General features: G+C 47.1%; 2 protein-coding genes across 8 annotated transcripts in view; one reads left to right on the top strand and one right to left on the bottom strand.

The window, feature by feature from the left end:
- The window catches only part of PIKFYVE (phosphoinositide kinase, FYVE-type zinc finger containing), a 1,728,392-nt gene extending 1,722,413 nt beyond the window's left edge, over positions 1-5,979 (bottom strand). For 4 of the 7 annotated variants that reach the window (XM_069615605.1, XM_069615609.1, XM_069615610.1 and 1 more), the window contains exon 1: positions 5,814-5,974. The gene's annotated coding sequence lies outside the window, so the exon portion shown is untranslated. Of the gene's footprint in view, positions 1-5,711 lie in introns of all 7 variants that reach the window. The other 3 variants (XM_069615606.1, XM_069615608.1, XM_069615611.1) reach the window with 2 other exon arrangements.
- Positions 5,980-7,020: 1,041 nt separating this feature from the next.
- The window catches only part of IDH1 (isocitrate dehydrogenase (NADP(+)) 1), a 358,127-nt gene continuing 345,692 nt past the window's right edge, over positions 7,021-19,455 (top strand). The window contains exon 1 of the mRNA XM_069615604.1: positions 7,021-7,209. The gene's annotated coding sequence lies outside the window, so the exon portion shown is untranslated. The remainder of the gene's footprint in view (positions 7,210-19,455) is intronic.

The following is a 19,455-nucleotide window of genomic DNA, read 5'->3' as shown; positions in this document are numbered from 1 at the left end:
TAGAATCAGTGATGCAGGGGCAGGTCGCTTGTGAACAGACACTTGCGGCAGCGACGCTTGCAATTGAGAAAAGCTCCACAATTGTGATGGGTTGCTCCGTTACACTCTACGTGGAACATGCCGTTTTTGCCATTTTAGAGAGATCAAAGTCTACTCTAACTACCCAAAGAGCATCTGCCTATGAGATCACTCTCTCCAGCCCAAAAATCCATATTGTATGGTGCAAAACAGTGAATCACCCAACATATGTAACAGAAATGTGCACTGATGAAGACTTGGCCAGACACGACTGTGTGAAGTACAAGGGGGAGGAGGATGACATCCCCAAGGAGAAGGACAGCCCACTCGATGGGGAGGGATTGGGGGAGGGGTACTCTTCATTGATGGGTCAGTGACAACTGACCAGGACACAGGCATACTATCGCTGCGGTGTTGCACCTAGTTGAGGGCGAATATGAAACGTGGATTTAAAAAGAAATAATAATAAATAGACAACCAATGCACTATTTGGCTCAAACGGCAGACCTCAAAGTGCTTATCGAAGCGCTACAATCCTCGCAGGGTGTCACGTGACCATTTACTCAGACTAAGTCACTAAAGCAGTGCGCCCCGGTCTCACACAATGGAAAAGGAGTGGTTTTAGGAGGGAGTATAGCATGCCGCATTATTAGATAGATTGATTTTGGCACTGTCGCAACCTTCTGTAGTGGTGGTCGTCAAGTGCGTCGCCCACACTTACAATACTGACGAGGTGTCACTCAGGAACGCCGCCACGGACACAGTGGGCAGGCAAAATTGCAGCTCATCTCCCAGTGCCCACACCAGCTGAATACGTTATCACCTCCAACACTGAACAACCACCTGCTCCGTACAATACCTTGCCCACAGCACAGGTAATTGAACTACAAGGAAGGTCCCCAGAGGGGGAAAGGGGGTTGTGGGTAAAAAGAGGATGCAAGCAATCCTCTTCTGATTTACTATGGAGGCAAGAATGCACTGGGAAAACGGTAATGCCACACAAACTGAACAGTTGCATTTGTCCAGCTGCAAAATCCCTCACACAGCTCTAAACATCACATCGCTGACATCCAGGATGATTGGTTTGTTCCAAACATCCAGGAGAATTTAGCAAGCATGGTCATTCAATGCACCACGTGCCACTGTTTCAGTACGGGAATTACATTGCGTACCCCGAGACGCACCCTAACCCGCCCCACTGGACCATTCTGCGAGCTGTATATTGACTATACGGACATGGTTGAGAGGGGTAATGGGTCCCGATACCTGATCGTTGGTGTCTGCCCCTTCTAACGATGGGTGGAAGTGGGCCTGTGTGGACATCTGGGTGCAAAATGCGCAGCAACATTTCTGGTCCGCAAAGTATTTCCCTGATGGGGCGTGTGATGTGTCAAGGTCAGATAATGGCACACACTTTTTCGATGAGTTGTTTAAGGAGATTACTGCACTACTTGCCATTAAGCATTGGATGTGTACGATTTACCACCCTCAGGCCAACTGAGTTGTAGAAAGGGTCAATGGGCTCCTCAAAAGTAAATTGTCCAAGCTTTGCACCACATTGAGGACAAATTGGGTTCACTGCTCACCCTTGTCAATTTTCAGTTTATGCACACAGCCCAACAAAAACCACCACTCATCACCCCATGAGGTGGCAACAGGTTGACGTATGCATACACCCCTGTCTCCAGTTCGGAGGGCGGCAAATGCCCACAGAGCAGCAGCTGCTTTAGGTGAGGAATTTAAAGACTATTTGGCCACCCTAACACGAGCAATAAAATGTGTTTCCCCACAGATTGCACCAGCCCGATCAGAGAATGCACAAAATGTGACACCTGTCTCCACGACTGACTCCCAACAGGAACTACCGATTGTAGAAGCCCAATGCTTAGTAAATCTTCCGCTATGTAGTCTCAAAGGCACTTTCCAGGCACACAATGTAAGACTCAAAGTTATTGACCCAGGCCACCTGCAATGCAACAAGAATCTGAAAAGCACCCAATGCCTAAGAAGGCCATAACTGGCAATACAAGGACCTACGTACATGAACAATAAGCGACAGGAAACTACAAATCAGTTGCATGGCTGAGGGTCTGGTAGGGTACGAAGAGGAGGTTCTGGCCCGGGTGGAAGCGACATGTGCGCTGTTCTGGACTGACCTTTTTAATTACAAAGCTAACATGCATTAAAGCAATGGAAAAACCAGTGAAGGTGCATAGGGAAGAAGGATATGAACTTTGCTTCCATAGTGCTGGAACACTATTTGTAGGGGCAAACAATCAAATCAACAAGACTTGGCTCATTCCTGATCTCAAGAAGGGTACAGCAGCAGTGATGGATTACTACTGGGTGTGCGGCCAACAAGCGTAATTGCACCTCCCACCATCATGGAGGGGCTATTATTTGCTGGCAACGCTGCACTCAGCCCAACTTATAATCCCAGAAGAGCATCTGCAAGCCCCCGTCCCCCCAACAACCACGTTTGCCCCTACCACCTTCCCGACAACTGAACAGCAAACGAGAAACCCATTGCCACCACCAGAGTTCTGTATCCTCTCTAAAAAAGACAAGTCTCGGGAGGATAGCTCAGCGGCAACGTGCTCTCCTTGGAAGCTAGACGAAACGGAGCAACGCAGGTTCGATCCCCGGGTCCGCACTTAGAAACCTCTGGGTAGTAAGTGTGTTATAAATAACCTATCAGATCATATCATATCTTAACAGTGAGAACCAACGGAGGAACAAAAGAGCTAACTATTTGTCCAAAGACTCATAAGACCTGCTCAACAAAAAATACCTGATGAAAACCGACTTCTCAGCAAAGCAGAGACTTTCTTCGCCTCAATACTACTACCTGGCGTACAAGCAGCAGCCAACGCCAAATGGCTGCAGATTGTCTGCTGGGAACTAATACAGCTGGCAAATGACACCGAGCAAGTGTTTAACGTCATAAAGGTGGAATTGCGCACCTTGAAGCTGATGGCCATGCAGAACAGATACGTCCTCTATCCACTGACAGCAATCGAAGGAGGTGTGTGCAAAAAGATTGAGGACTCATGCTGCTCATTTGTGCCCCCTGAAGATGCAGAGAACAGCTCCCTCTCACACATAATAGAAGCTGTACACAATCTAGGCATGCGCATAAATAAAGAAGCGGGAATACAAAGTGAAGATTGGTTGGACACAATTTTTTCTTGGGCAGCATCCTGGCTGGGGGCGATAGTGAAGATGCTGGTGCCCTTGATTGTCTTTGTGTTGGTCATTTTCTGCATGTGCCAAATGGGTCTCCGATGCTGTGCCAAAGCAGTGCCTAATAGCGCAATCATTAATTCTGCTGTTGAGCTAAACAAGACAGTGGGTCTTATGAACCACTTCCTGCATAGTCTCAACTAATTGAAAAATCGCACTAGTACCTAATATACAGTGTGCCCACTACAATTATTTCCTGATTCGTGCATGCATCTTTTCTTTCTTTGTTTCAGACTTTGTCATTTTTAGTACTGTCAAGTTTTATATTATGCAATGTTCCAATGTGTAAAATACACTGAATAAATGTAAATATATTTTTGATATATACTTCTGTGCAGAAGGTTATACATCTCCTCAGCAACAACTTATTCAGGAGGGAATGCCACTCACAGGCACTTTTGTTCTCTCCCTCAACGAGCACAGGTTCTCCACATATATGTGTTTTATGTCTTGTTCCTGTCTACATACTTCATTATTGTAGAACACGTCAATACATTTTGGGAGCCCATTTTTGAAAATCGTTCAATTGGGGTAACATCCAAAGCACCTTGCGGTACCACAGAAAATGGTACCCAGACAGATGACCCAAACATACGTCGCATTGTAGAGATAGAGCTTACACTACCTCGGCAAAACCACCATACCCTGGCCAGACCCTGAAAGTTACACCAAGTGGACCTTGCTGGAGATGGGGGATGTATTTACATGACATGCACCCCTGAAGAGTATGACCGGTCTGGAGCTAGTTTACGGCATGTTTTCAGAGCATGGGGTCCGAAGGATGGGTCCCCACCAGATTTAGAAGCTCAGAGGAGGCAGAGGTTGCGAAGGGGGAGGAAAACATATACTGGAACTTAGTTGCCAATGACATTGCAGGGGAGTTTGTTAATTTGGGATTAACGAAAGAGGGAATGTTGGGAAGGAGAGACGGTCTTCTCACCCCCCTAGATGAAACAGAATGAGAAAAACACTAGGGAGCACATTCAGGGAGTAGAGGGGTGCACAATCGCTCTAGTGCATGCATTAGAGGCCATACAGTAGATGCAGATGTGAACGCCATCTTGGAACTTAGCGCAGCGAACACCATTATGTTAGTATTAGATCCCTTGCATGAGCGCGGACATCAACCCCACCCCGGCCAGGTCTCACAGAGTTCATTAAATCCTCAATTGTTCTAAAAGTTACAGGACCTCATGCCCAGGGAAGAATGCGCCCTGCAAGGTCATGAGAACAGAGCAGCGGGGTGGTGGCAAATTATGGCTCCAAACGAAGGTGGAGGACCTTGGGAGTTGCTGACCTGTCTGGAAAATGAGTGGAGCATGTGAGTAAGTGTGACCTCAGCCCCCCCCCCCTAACTCATCTCTGTATCTGCCAGGTACACAGTTACAACGATAAAATAACATTGTTTGTGTTAGTAGCCAATTAATTGTTAGGCCAACTTCACAGCGGATGACGAGCCCAGCAGCACCCACGTGGACGGAGATAGACAGATGAAGATGGACCAATGGCCTGGCATCCCAATGGAGCAGGCCCTACATGTATAGAGCTCTTCCAATTAGGCTTGCAGAATTGTACTATATGTAATTGTGTCATCAGTGAACTTGATCGTGCTTCTAATGTGCTGCACATGCCTACGGAAGGCCGAACGTTTGGCGGCAGCAGAGTTCTTTGCTGATGCACTTCTATTTTGTAGAAATAAATACTTGTTATACTTCCAAGCTGTGTCTTGGGCCTTTTTCCTATCAGATTGTATTTTTTCTATAGTGAGGGTGCAGGGGCGTGCCTTCAGGAATATCGACTGGCATCACATGACAAATCTCAGGGTTTTTGATTTTCAAATGTAGGCAGGTCTGCAATTGATGGAGCAGCACCTAATACTACATCATAGATTGAACAGAGCAGAGCAGCAGTTCTCAGCTGGTCACGAGATCCCAAAGCGGTAACAAAAATAAACCAGAAATAACATAAGCATCTGAAACTGTAACAAAAGCAACCAGTCACAAGACTAATGTTAATGTTAAAGGACATTTGTACCACGCACTATCACCACCGGAGTGGTCCCCTGGCGGCTCTGAATGAAGAAGGGAGGGGGTTAGTGGGAGGAAGCTGGAAAGCTGCAAGAGAGCAGTGATGTGTTGTAAACGAAAAACTGAAGCAAAAAACCACATAGAAACGTGTTAAAACTTAAATGAACGTATGCATCATTTGACGTCAACAATCACGTTCTTACATTAATAAATCATGTGCATTTCCCATTATGTTGTAGAATTATTTACCCTTTCTTCTAAATGACAGTAAAACATGATTACTAAATAAAGTAAAAGAAAAACACGTTTCCGTCTACAGGTAAGGAATCATAACCGTTAACAGTAGTAAGTATGCCTCTCAGCAAGACCCACATTATCTAGTTTACCGCACACTCCCTAGTGTGGAAATCTGACTCGCCTTACCCAGGGGTTATGTGGATAAGACCATTCACGCCCATCACTTGACTAAGCCTCTGCCTTGTGTTTTACCCGATTTAAACTTGTGTGCGCTTCTGCATCACTTGCCTCTGCAGCCAGGGATAATGGCCCTCATGTACTAGCTTCTCCCCGACCGTATTGGATCCCTCTCACGAGTGCAGAACTGGTGGCATTCTTGTTGCTTCCTGTTCCCTTGCACTGCAAACCCAGAAGCATCAGCTGAGCGCTTAGTCGTACTAATCTATCTCCGCACTCTCGTTCCATCCGACAAGCCAAATCCAATCACTCATATGCAGGAAACAGCCGCTCGCCGTGGGCAGACGTTTGTTTTCAAAAAAACGATGTCCTTTTAAAAAGATGTACAGAATTCTTCCGGATGTGACATTTTAGCTGCAAAATGGGAATGTGTTATTCTTTATACTTACCGTTTTAATAGTTCTATGATACATATGTTTTATTCAAGCGGGCTTGTATACGATTTTTTTTATCAATAGTGTTTGACAATTTTTCAAGAAAAATGTTGTTGTTTTACTAAGTTTTGCTTCGTATTCTCGTTCCAAAGAACTGAAGATGCTCCTTATCATGATGGCTGGTGCTTTTACATAGCCAACTGGGCTCAGCTGAGCGAGGCGGGGTTTGTGGCTGACATCCTTTTTTTAAACAACCTTTATTGAATACAAGTTACCTCCATTAATAGAATACAGAGCTGCAGATAACAGCAAAAAAAACTGGCGAAGTCTGTAAAACATTAGCCCACGTTAGATTTATCTTATTAAACGTAGTTTCTCGAAAGTGCCCATCTGCGCTTCCGCGCTCATTTACATGTTGTCATTTTCGTTTCGTTCCGATTGGCTGCTGTCATATGCTTTCGCTCCCCATTGGGTTGAAAGACTGACGAATCGGGAAAGGTCAACTCTAGAAATAGAAGTAGTACTTCAAGTAAGGAAACTAGTAGGGGACCCTAAATTGGGGCACAGTTGTTTTTACCTATGTTTTATGAACCGTCGAAGGAAGCTATATGACGTAATGATAGCCGTAGCCAACATAGTAAATAATCCATAAAAAGCAAAGTCATCGCCTGAAATAAACCAATAAAGATAAAATGTATTACTATGACAACTTTCAAAGAATAACATAGAAAGAACATTGCTATTGTTTTAAATGATCTAAGAAAATTAAGACTGTTTACGACTTTGACATTTCCCATGTGTTTGGTCGTTTTAGTATTACACCCGCCCCCTGCTTCTTTCTTGTTCCTTCCCCATTTTAACGGCCAGGCTGTCTTCTTTCGGCCTTTTGCCTGTCTGTTCTTGACCTTCTTCTATGTCTATCAAGTCCATAGACTGCCGCAGTTCTGAGTTCATTTGGTCACTGCTGCTAAAGGCTGAAAGAAGAAGGAGGTGGTAACTAGAGAGGACGCGCCCTGCATTGGAATAAAGAGACGGCAGTGTCTCCTCTTACAGCCTTTAACACCGACAACCAGGTACAATGACTACATGATTTATAGTAGAAAATGAATACTTATGACATCTTATTTTTTTGTTACATTTTACTAATAGCCACAACATTTCTAATCGCGGGTTTTTTTTATTTTATACTCTGGATTTTACCTTTCTTTATGCGTGTCACGGGTCTCAATTGTACATAAGTGCTTCACGTTTACTGTTTAGTCTAATTGTTTTCCTTACACTGCAGGATTATGATTAGCCTTAATTTGTATGTACAATTTATTTTGATGTATAGCCCATTAATCCCCATCTGCGTGTTGGTTAAAATCACCGTCTTCTTTATTTTTTAAATACTAATCAAATCACATAGACCTTTTTGGGCGAATGACTGGTATGTACGATATATATTCAGAATATGAAATAAAGTAGCATGTTTTTATTTATACTAGATGTTTTGGAAATGTTTATCTTTATTATTGTATCTACATTTGAAATTTTGTAAGGTTTACTGTAAACTAAAAGGCAATTTACCCCCACCCCCCCAACACAAAAATTACATACAAGAAAAGATATGCCATTAGCATCTGGTGGAAAGCATGGTAGGTTGCTCTAAGTAGGGGTGAACACACAAAACTGCCTGAATTATGTTTTTGAAACCAGTATCGATTCTCTATGTTGCACTGCTACGTGCAAGTTGAGGCATCGTTCATTGGGAGGGCGGAGGTCAAGGTCTTGAACTGCTTCGACTGAATTTCCTACTGTTTGCTTAGCTGCTGGTCTGCCCATCCCCCGTATTGTGCGAGCTATTGTTCTAACTTGATCTGCTAACTGATTGTGGGGAAGACGCGGGCCTTTAAATAGTGTGCAAAGTAATTATGGGGTTTGACTTATAAGAAAAGCATATTTCCAACTAGGAAACCTCTAAAACACGTTGTGTTTGTGTGCATGCACGTACAGTATTAACAGTTACATATATGTAAACACCTGTAGCACGCAAACGCGCTTGCTGTTTACTTGTCTGTAGATAATAAATATATCGACTCCGGCACAGAAGTCGAAGTGGGCGGGAACTAAAGGGTACGACATTCTTCTTTTTTTTTTTTCCATTTCAACCCAGCATCGTTCCCTTAATTAATGTGACCCAGAATACCGTTCCAGGACTGCAACTTTACTTTAAAATCCTTTTTGTTTTAAACTTCATCCCTACTGGGGACTCGAGCGTGCGCCCTCCCGATGAAGCCAGTGTAAAAACATTGCAAGAGAGGCTGCTTGAAGGAGCATGCTGAGTGGGACAATGACATACTTAATGGTGGTCATTTAAATCCATTATCTTTCATTCTGTTTTCTTCAGTTCGGCCAGAACTGTTGTAAAACACAATGTTGCATGAGCAGGACTGACTGCCGCCGAAGTGTAGGTTTCGGGTCGAGCTTGCTGAATTTGGAGGACGGCATGACATTTACGGTGGCCCCTGTGTCAATCATCATGGTTACTGGGACCTCTCCAACTAGTATGGTGCATCGTCGTGACCGGGTCCCGCTCAGTTGATTCTTCCGTTTGGGTTTTACTACAGAGATCATGTGTACTTTTCTCTTCTATGGTGGCGGAGATTGTTCCCTGCTGGACTGCTCCTCCTCACTGCTGAAGCTGTCGGTGTTGTCGCCGGCAATGCCTCGGGCCCGTCCACTTCTGCCATTACGCTGTCTGCCTGGCGGTCCATTGTGGTGGCGTTCGTGTTGCTCTGGATGGCCTGCCGGTCTGTGGGATCCCGCCTCGCCTTTGTGGTGCAGGTTGGATTCCTGCGGTGAGTAGTCTTTAGGTTGTCTGGAGCTCGGGCACACCGATGTGTAGTGGTTAAGTTTTCCACATTTATGGCACGTGGTGCCATATGCTGGACATGGGTTGCTCCTGCCATGCTGTCCTCCACACCATATGCAGTCCTTCGTCCGGGTGGCGGTGTGGCTTTGTTGGTGTCTCTGTTGCCTTAAGGCATTGATCGTCGCAGTGTTGCTCTTTGTCAGCTCCATATCCAATGGCAGGCGGCTTATGATTTTCTGCATCTCGGTTGCGTGTTCATCCGTTTGCTCACTTACTCACCCCATGGACAGGATGGTGTCCAGTGGAAGGCTTGTTTCTGTGAGAATGGTGTGTCTGAGTTTTTCTGATGACAAACCATGTATGACTTGCTGTCTTACTGGCGGCTGTTGAAGTCGTCTATGCCCTCCTGTGGGCGTTGTCTGTCCTGGCTCATTTTAAACCTCTCGAAGTCGGCACTGACTGTAGGCTTGAATTTCTTTGTGAGTACATCTTTTGCTGTCTCGTAATCATTCGATGTGCCATGGTTTGGTAGGGCGTTGAATATGCTGAGTGCCATTGTGCCCAGGTTGAGCATGAGGAATGCTCTCTTCATATCTTCACTGTCGTTTTTCCGTGTGAGGAGGCAGAGCTCGAATTGTAGCATCCACATCTCCCATCGAAAGCCAGTACGTGGTCCAAAGGGTTGGAAGGGCTGCATAAATGTCCCTTGCGTGCTGTCTAGCCACATGCTGGTGTCAGGATTGCGGCCCTGTAGCCTTTGCAGGATTGCGTCGTCGTCCGTCATGTAGTGGTGAGCTCGGGTCTGTTATTGCTATGCCTCTTGCGTGTGCTGGCACGTGGCGGTGTCTCCGTTGATATGTATGGGCGGGGCTGTGGCTTGGCGGGCTGTGAACTCTCCTTTTGGCCGTGGCCCTTCTGCACCTGAGGCTGGGGTCACTGCATGGTGGCCTTGCTGTGCTGGGCATATGGGTGTTGGCTGTGGTGGTGCCAAGGAGATTTGTGGCACTCAGTTTTTCTTTTTGATAGTCTTTTTATGTGGCCTGCTGGTCTGGTATGTGTAGGATGTGCTGCCTGTGCCACCTTGGCGCTTCTCCTCTCCCTGAGTGCTGGGTTGGTGGGGCGTCTGTCAGTCTACAGGCAGAGGGCTGCAATGTGCATGTGTGCGGTCCGTGCGCGGTACATATAATTGTTGTCCACTTACTATGAAGTCTGCCAGCAGGCAGACTTGCAGCAGCCCATTGCTGCTCCACAGTGGCAGCCGATCGTGGGGTGGGGGACGGTTCTTCTTCCGCAGCTCTCCCAGTCTCCCTCTCACAGGCGCGAGTAGCTCAGCTGGCCTCGGGTAGCCTGAGGGGCGCGGAAGATAGGCTGCCCCCACACTGTGTTAGTGTGGGGGCAGGGACATGCTGTGTGGATTTTCTGCATCCTGCCTCGTCGCCAGTGTGGTGTAGGCTACGGCAGGGCCGGGCCATGCAGCAGGCCGCTGGTGGTGCGCGCAGAGCAAGGACACACCAAGCCCGCTCTGGTTAACGTTCGGAGCGGGAACTGCCTTATCGACGCGCTACGTCTACCATTTATTTACTCGCCCACATGACCTTTGTCACGTGGACATCACACAGTGGAGAAAAGGAAGGACCCATGAATGGGGTTTTTGAATGGAGGCCGGGGGGAGGGGTGTATGGCAGAAGTGGGCAGAAAGAGGGCGAGAGAACATCGGTTTTTTTTTTGTTTTGTTTACCCTTTGACCACTGCTCTGGCAAAACTTGTATACATTGCTATAAGATAAAGTTCCTTTGAGTTTGACTGATGTATTTATACAGAAAATATAGTCCTTTTCCTTGCTGGATAAGTATTCATGTGGATTCATTGCATTGAAGTACTTTTTGGAGCGTTACTTGGTGCAAAGGCAGAAATGTCTGTTCCTTTTGTAGAAATCCTTAGAGATCCATAGTGTCGGGGCGTTGCCTTTTGATATGACTCGGGGCCTGCACTTGGATTTGCTGGGCCCTCAGCGTTAAAAGGTGTGTGGTCACTGTATTTTCATAAATGGTGATATTACAGAAAATATTATGAGTACTCAATACGCAAAGGTATCATGGGAAGTTAAATATAAAACACATTAGCAGGAGACAAACTGTGACTTTGAGTATATTTGTCACTATTTACCTATGTGGCAGTATGAGGAGTGATGAGAGAAAAAAATGGGCGGAACCCTCTTTTTTTTGTAAAGGGGGCCTGACTCCTGAGGGTGGGTATAATGGAAAGAAAGAAAATGGAGTCAAAGGCTACCCTAACCCAAGACGTGACAGGGGGTCACAACATTTGCAGCGAAGCTAGGTAGTGGCTAGCTTGAAAAGACAAACACCTTAAAAAGGAAGAGTGTATCAAGAAAAAGGTTTATTAACACTAACACAATAGACATATTTTCAAAAACGAGACATATTTTCAAAAGAGTGCCATTGCACTAAGGGTGTGCATCATTGAGCACATAAATATCTGCTTTTTCGTGGGTTAGTAGGCAGAGTGAAAACTTAATACATGTATTGCTTAGAATCACAATACGATCGTTTTGTCGACACAAAGACTGGTGTTTCTGGTTCGGTGTATTTGATGATATGTTGCAGTGGCTGTACAAGGTGGAGCCACGCTGCTTGGATGTACCGAACGGTCTTCAGGACTATAAGTTGTGGTTGGAGCCATGGTGGTGAAGTGCATCCATCTAAATTTTGTGAGAAGGGACTGGGTTAGTCTAGGGGCGGTGGTGTCAATGATTAAAAGATATGAAGAAAGAACGCTGCAAAAAAGTAGACCTACCATGTTCGGATAATTGTGCGTCTAGGTCAAGGTCCAATACAATTATATGGACTGGCGGGCATCTGCGATTAAGTCAGATGTCAGGAGCTGTAAATCACACAAATGAAAAGGTAAATAGGTATTACCTTAATTGTGGCAACGAATACTTGAAAGTGCCTACAAAGTGCTGTGCTGCATGTGATGCGGCAGAGAGAACCATCTGTGTTGGGTACAGGTGGTCGTGTAAACATTATTATGTACAAAGGACTGGTGGTGCATCCAGTGCTGGTTGGGCAGAGGTACCTCACCGCTGATGTGGAAGGCAACATAGCGGCGTGTGAAAACATGCAGAACTATTAGTGCAGGTAATCGCTGGTGCAGTGCTCGTCTTAATGAGAACAACCTGGGCTTTAAATTCCTAGCGGGTTGTGTCTCCGTGGACATAGCAAGGTGAGCACTCTTGCCTATAGACGTGCCAGCCTACGGATTGATTGTGTGCGAGGATTGGGATAGGGCAGATGACTCGGAAGGAACAAGCATAGATACCTGGTGTTAGTCGGCTGGGGAGCTGTGCTGCGTCCGACGCTCGGTCCCGTGGTCCCGTGGATAATGAGCTGCGTTCCTCGTAAGGACAGGTAGTGCGCCTGCGCGTTGGTGGGTCGTGTTTAAAGAAGCGAGGCAAGGGCTGCAGTGCGCATGACGCCGGGGTTTAGTGTACAGGCGCCTGAGTCGATGCGGACTGAGCGCCACTACGTCAGTCGGGAGTTAGTGTCTGATCAGGCTGATATGTGGTTGCCAGTGCCTATGATGATAGGCGATCTTGTTAAAGAGTTGTAAAGGCACTTCATTGTGCATGTGGTATTTACAATACAATACATGTTGTAGTACATAATCGTGATGCTACGCGTGTTGGCATCTGAAAAGTAAACATTCACTATTGTAGTGAAGAAAACATTTTGGAATGGATGTCAAGGATGTGATAGGCAGAAGGTTTTGGCTTACAGGTTAGATGGCACGCCAGTACATTTACCCTAACTCTAGACGTGACCCCCTGTCACGTCTTGGGTTAGGGTAGCCTTTGACTCCATTTTCTTTCTTTCCAGTATGAGTGAGTTTTTTTTTTTTTTTTTTTTTTGAAGTAGCAGACGGTGTGAGCTGAATACTGTTATATGAACTTAATTCTGACAGATAATGAATAGTGAGATAAAAGGATTTGGCTCAGAGCAGACACATTGGTTAAGTGGAGAAGCCGGGATTGAGACCAGTTTGCAATTCAGGAACTTGGAGCACATCTCTTCCCAGATGTAATTGGTAGAAATGTTGGTAAACAAACTTTTGTTTAAAAACACCATCTGTCTATGGAAGGCATGGCAGAAAGATGGTGATTATTTGTATTTGTTTATTATTTGTATCGCGCACCTAACCCTGAGGTAACTGGGCGTTGGAAAACTTAAAAAGTTACAGGAAACCTACTTGCATACATAGGTGTTCAACAGGTGGGTCGACCAGAGGTTACAGGTAGGTCTATGAGTCAAGACAGTAAGTGCAGTTAAGGGCAAATCAAGGTCAAGTCAATAAATACAGTTAAGACGAATCAAGAAGCAGGACAGCGAGGATAGAGTATAGATCAGCTGGCAGCCGGAAGCTTCAGTTATTCTGGGAGTGCAAGTAGTAGGGATGCCAAAAATTGTATCTACATCTGTTATGGTAGCTGATTTTTGTTTTTCCCCCCCTCCAAATTCCTGCTATGGATGGGAAGAAATCAAGAGACCAGTAGCAGTGGGGTTGTTGAAGGTTTCTCTGAAGAGGGATTGTAGGAATCATCGCTTCACTGGTCCGAGTAGAATGATCCTTCTATTAACATGTGCTACCGAAACATTCCCACCCCCGACTGAGGTTTAAATCACCCATGATGAAACTATAATAGTCGGTAGATTAGCCATCTAGTCAAACCATTCGTTTAGAAAGGAGATACATCTTCAGATAGCGTGAGTTGTTGTGGAAACAAACCCTTGTACTGGGAGTGTGCACACCTGATATGCGTTAATTATAAGGTCATGGGTAATTCGAAAAGAGCCTGCAGCCGTGTGGTAAGTTTGGTGACCTTCCACTCTCACCATCTTCAGATAGCCGTCGGGTCACGACTGCAGAGTGAAACTGTTGGAACAAGGCATTTGCAAACCAATGATTTGAAGGAGGTTGAGGTATTGGTGGGGAGCACAGCAGTGGGAAAGGGTAGGCAGCCCCCCCCCCCCGGAACTTGCAACCTCCAGGAAACAGAGCATTAACCAAACCTACAAAGTTGGAGTACCAAGAATCTGGCAACGCAGGAAATCTGGAATTTGTCTTCCATAATAGTATGGTTTAGAGTGGAAAATAGGACTGTGGGGAGGAAGTCTTGGTGACAAGAAGTGACAGTACTTTCATGGTTTGTCAAAATATCCAACTATGAGGACGGGCATACAGCTGGAGGCATCGAGGGACGGACTCGGCGCCCTCAGACATCAGCAGACCCCGCGGGAGGCGCGGGGGAGAGCCGGGTGACGCACCGCACGCCAGCAGATGCCCCGAGGCGACGGACACCAGCGGCAGTCCCCAGTCCGGTGGACAGTAAGGTGAGGTGCTCCCCGCTCTCCCCCTCGGGCCCCTCGAACTCAGAGAGCTTACCGCCGGGGGGTCCCCATATCCCCCCGCCCCCCCGACAGGCGGCGGGATTCACAGGAAGGCCCAACACAGCTGAAGTGGTGAGGGACCATCCCCCCCCCCCCACATTTAACGCTTACTTGGAGGCGGCCAAGGATTAGAGCAGCACTGCCAGGCCCTCCCAGAGACACACAGAGGAGGCGGACGGCGCAATCACTGGGAAGCACGGTCCGGAGCCCCAACACCGCAGCGCCCGTGGGGACGATCATACGGGTGGCGGCACAGTTAGGAGGGTTACCCCCCTCCCCCCCCCCCAGTAATCCCTCGAAGCAACCCCCAACAACCACCAGCAACTCAAGAAGGGGTGCGAAGCACGCAGCAGGACACGTCAAGGTCCACCTCTCAAGAGACATTAGCCCGACCATCAAAACAGGAGAGGGGGAAGGCACGGGTCAAAGCAAAGGCAAGAACTCATTGAGGAAGATATGTCTAAAGCGAAGGGGAGGGGGGGGAATCCCTACAGAACCAGCAGCCCCCCAAACAAGACTCCAGCCTTATTCAAATGTGGGCAGTAGAGACCCCAGTGACAACTAGGAGCAGATTACAGGAGGACTCTTCCTTGCAGACCTTGAACACGTCCGAGGGGAGGGGCACTGCCTCGGGCAGCCTACCCCCGACAAAAGACGATATGCACTCCTGGTTTAAAGAACTTCAAGATAAACTAATGTCAACGGTCCAGGACCAGTTCGCAGCGATCAAGCAGGATATGCAGCAGGCAATACAAGGAGTTCAACATGACATTGCCAACCTAGAAGAAAGGACGAACACCCTAGAAAAAATAGTGCAAAACGCAGAAGAAGAGGCTCTTCAGAGCGGCGAAACACAAGAGCACCTAGTTCGTCTGACCCATAATCTGGAAATCCAGTGCGAAGACCTAGAGAACAGGTCTCGCAGATCGAATATACGCATTAAAAACATGCCAGAATCGTTCTTGGACAGGGATCTAAGGAAAGCGGTACAGGAGGTCTTCAGGGATATCATAGATGCTCAGGACCCGGAGGCAGTGGGGATCGACCGCATACATAGAGTAGGCCCGAAACGCACGGGGGCACCAGGAGAGAGACCCAGAGACGTCCTGGCGGCACTGTCTTCCTATCCACAAAAAGAGCTTATACTACGGAGGGCGAGACAGATGGAACAAATCAGGATGAATGGGGTAGACATACAGCTGTATCAGGACTTGTCAGCCGTAACACTCCTAAAGAGAAGAGAGTTGGCCCCACTCACGAGGGAACTGGTCACAAGAGAGAGAAAATATAAATGGACATTCCCTTTTGGTCTGCTGTTCGACTGGGAGGGAAAACAAAGGAGGGTGACCACCTTGGAAGAAGGGCTAAGCATCATGGACATTCAGACAGGGGAGTCTTTGACCAGAATTGAAAGAAAGAAAGGGGAACTACAAAACAGACCGGGGGGATGGGAAAAGGTCCGACAGAAAAGAAAACGGCGCGGTGGGGGAAAGGATGTGTCAAGCGAAATAAATTAGAGGATGCAAATCTAAAAGCACAAGAGGCCCAGGGCTGTATAGCTGAAGGCAGTATATGGAACGGCACCCAATGATGGAATTCGTAAACGACGGACTCAGTTGGCCTGGCGCGGAACCGGAACAACCCGCATAAAGGTCAAGGAATGTCGTGTGGTTTAGGACCCCCCACAAAGTTAACCTCGAGCCTACAGAGGGCTGGGAGCGACAGGCGGAACGCCAGAGCTACCTTAGGTACCCGAGCCCTCCTCGGGTGCAAAGTTGGAACAAAGTTAATGGTTGGGGGACCTTGTTACAGTTTGGGGGGTGAGGGAAGATCTTCCGGAAGTGAGAAGGAGAAACTTAACTCGGGCATAACACATGCACAATTTGTCTATCTGAAATGGGGAAGATTCGATTCGTAACTTTAAATGTAAGGGGCCTGAACTCCCCGGTGAAGCGGAAAAAAGTGGAGAACATGTTAAGGAAAGAAAAGGCGGATGTGTTGCTGTTCCAGGAGACCCACATTAAAGCTCAAGATAGGGGGAAAATACGCCTGAGAGGCTACGATATAATTGCACAATCCAATGCAGCGGAAAAAAGGGCAGGAGTGATGATTGCAGTGAAAGGGAGTGTGGAAGTAAGGGTGATCGACAAAAAATCTGACAAGGAAGGAAGGTACGCCTTTGCTAACATCAAATTACACAACGCCCTTCTGACGCTGGCTTCCATTTAAACCCGAACACGGGCCAAGATAGCTTCATGAGGGACACAATGGGGAGGCTGGAGGGATATGCGAAGGGTGTAATAATTATAGGAGGGGACCTTAATATGGCCTGGTACCCCCATACAGACCGAAGCGCGGGCGGACCCCTCCACCAGAGCGCCCCATCACAGCGTCTGAAAAAACGGATGGAAGGTATGGCTCTGTGTGATGCATGGAGAGAACATAAAGGTCAAACCAAGGGATACACCTATTCACACGTTCACAACACAATGTCAAGAATAGACTACTTCTGGGTGTCAGTGGGGAACCTGGGCAAAATACAAGACATGGAGCTGGGCCCCATATCTCTGTCGGACCATGCACCCCTCTGGATGGATCTGTCGACCCCAAGGAAGGAAAAGGGAATTTGGAGATGGACACTCCCACAAGAGATATTATCAGACCCAGTGCTGGGAGAATCCATAAGGGAAATAATCGTAGAATTCTTTGATCATAACGACACGGGGGAGGTCTCCCAGAGCACTGTATGGGAGGCGTGTAAGGCAGTAATCGGGGGCCATTTAATAGCCCTCAAAGCAACGAGGGATAAACAAACACGGCAGTGGGAATCAGAGCTGGAAAAGAAGCTGTCAGATATCCGGGAAGAACTAATGGCAAACCCCTCAAGGGACTTAAAAAGGACACTCAAACACACCGAGGGACAACTCGAACACCTCCGTAGCAAACAAGCCCAGAGATCTCTCCTATATCTCAAACAGCGATACTACATAAAAGCCAACAAGGCAGACCGGTATCTAGCCCGACTGCTCTCGTCGAAGCGGAACTTGACGACCATCAGGAACATCAAAAATGCACACGGGGATACGCTAACTAACACCGAGGATATAGGGGACACATTCAGGGAGTTCTATCAGAATCTGTACTCCACTGAGAACCCGGATGAAGCTGACCAAAATAGATTCCTGACATCGATCCCCTTTCAGAAAATACCAGAAGAAGCCAGAACAGACCTGGAGGCCCAGATAACCGAAAGTGTTAAGTGAGGAAGGCGATAAAGAGCCTCCCTCTCATCAAAGCACCAGGCCCGGATGGCTTCACAGCCCCATTCTACAAAAAATATGTAGACATCCTCGCCCCATTCCTCACTAGACTACTAAACACCTTCAAAGATAGTGGGAATGTTACTCCATCTATGAATGAGGCAAAAATATTGGTTTTTCACAAACAAGGGAAAGATCCCTCCCTCCCGGGCTCATACAGACCTATTGCCCTAATTAATCTAGACTCAAAAATTTACACCAAAATCCTGGCAGCCAGGCTCTCCCTGCTGCTTCCCTCCTTAATAAACCCAGATCAATCGGGATTCATTCCGGGAAGGCAGACACACGACAACACGAGAAGGCTAGACCACCTAACAGAGAAAATTAACTTCTCCCGCACCCCTGCAGTGCTACTATCTTTAAATGCCGAAAAGGCATTTGACCGTGTAGAATGGTCAATGCTCTTTAAAACCCTGGCGCACATGGGATTTGGGAACCAATATATTAACATGATCAAAGCCAATTACTCCTCCCCCTCTGCAAGGAAAGCGGTAAATGGAGAGATTACGGAGAGGGTGGAAATCTCTAGGGGAACGAAACCGGGCTGCCCGCTATCACCACTCCTATATGCGCTATTCCTAGAACCCCTACTAATTAAAATTAGGGAATCAGACCAAATCAGGGGGATCGAGATGGCGGGGAGACAACATAAGGTAATAGCCTATGCGGATGACATGTTATTGGCACTTGAGGACCCAACCCACTCAGCCCCTGCGGCGATCCACTTACTAGAGCTATTTGGGAACATTTCTGGCTTAAGAATAAATAAGAAAAAATCAGAAATCCTTATATTAGCCGGGAGCAGTGAAACTCTGAGAAGGGAAGCAGGGCAAATGGACTTAAAGGTCGCGGAAGAGGGCATAAAATATTTGGGCATAACACTCACTCATAAGGTAGAGGCATTATATAAAAAGAACTATCCCCCACTCCTTGCCAGGATACAAAAAGATTTAGAGCGGTGGAATCCCCTAAATATTTCTTGGTGGGGGAGAATCCAATCGATAAAAATGAACATCCTCCCAAAAGCGCTGTATTACTTCCAATCCCTACCGATTGAGATCCCTGACTCCTTCTTCAGAGCCCTGGCAAAGTCGGTCTCATCTTTCATATGGAACAGGAAACCCCCCAGAGTATCCAGAACAATTCACATCCAACATCAGGGAGGGGGGCTTGGCACTTCCACACTTTAAGAACTACTACCAAGCGGCACAACTCAGGATCCTGAAAGAATGGCTAGGGGACAATCAACAAACGATCTGGGTGACACAGGACAGGGCAGTCGCAAGAACGCCATTGGAAGACCTATTATGGACACCAAAGCAGCACAGTCATCCAAATCTGCGCATTAGTGAGATCATGAGGGCCACGCTGAACGCCTGGGATGAGCAGACACGGAAAGGGAATATCACCACGGCAACGGCCCCGTTCACTCCAATCTGTAGGAACCGGCAATTCCCACCGGGGACAGAGCATGGTGCTTATGGGAACTGGGAAGAAGCTGGTTGCAGGAAAATAGGGGAGATGTTCGTGGATGGGGAGATGAGATCTTTTGCCGACTGCAAGTCACTCTGGAACCTCACAAACGCGGACAGATACAAATATGAACAGCTCAGACACTGGCTGACCACGCCAGAGATAACACAAGCTGCGACAAGAGAGCTTACCGCCTTTGAAAAGTTT

This window comes from Ambystoma mexicanum, chromosome 9 (assembly GCF_040938575.1).
Source record: "Ambystoma mexicanum isolate Mex_15411 chromosome 9, UKY_AmexF1_1, whole genome shotgun sequence".
Classification (NCBI taxonomy): domain Eukaryota; kingdom Metazoa; phylum Chordata; class Amphibia; order Caudata; family Ambystomatidae; genus Ambystoma; species Ambystoma mexicanum.
Note: the sequence above shows the minus strand (reverse complement) of the source record. Positions and strands in the feature narration are given on the sequence as shown.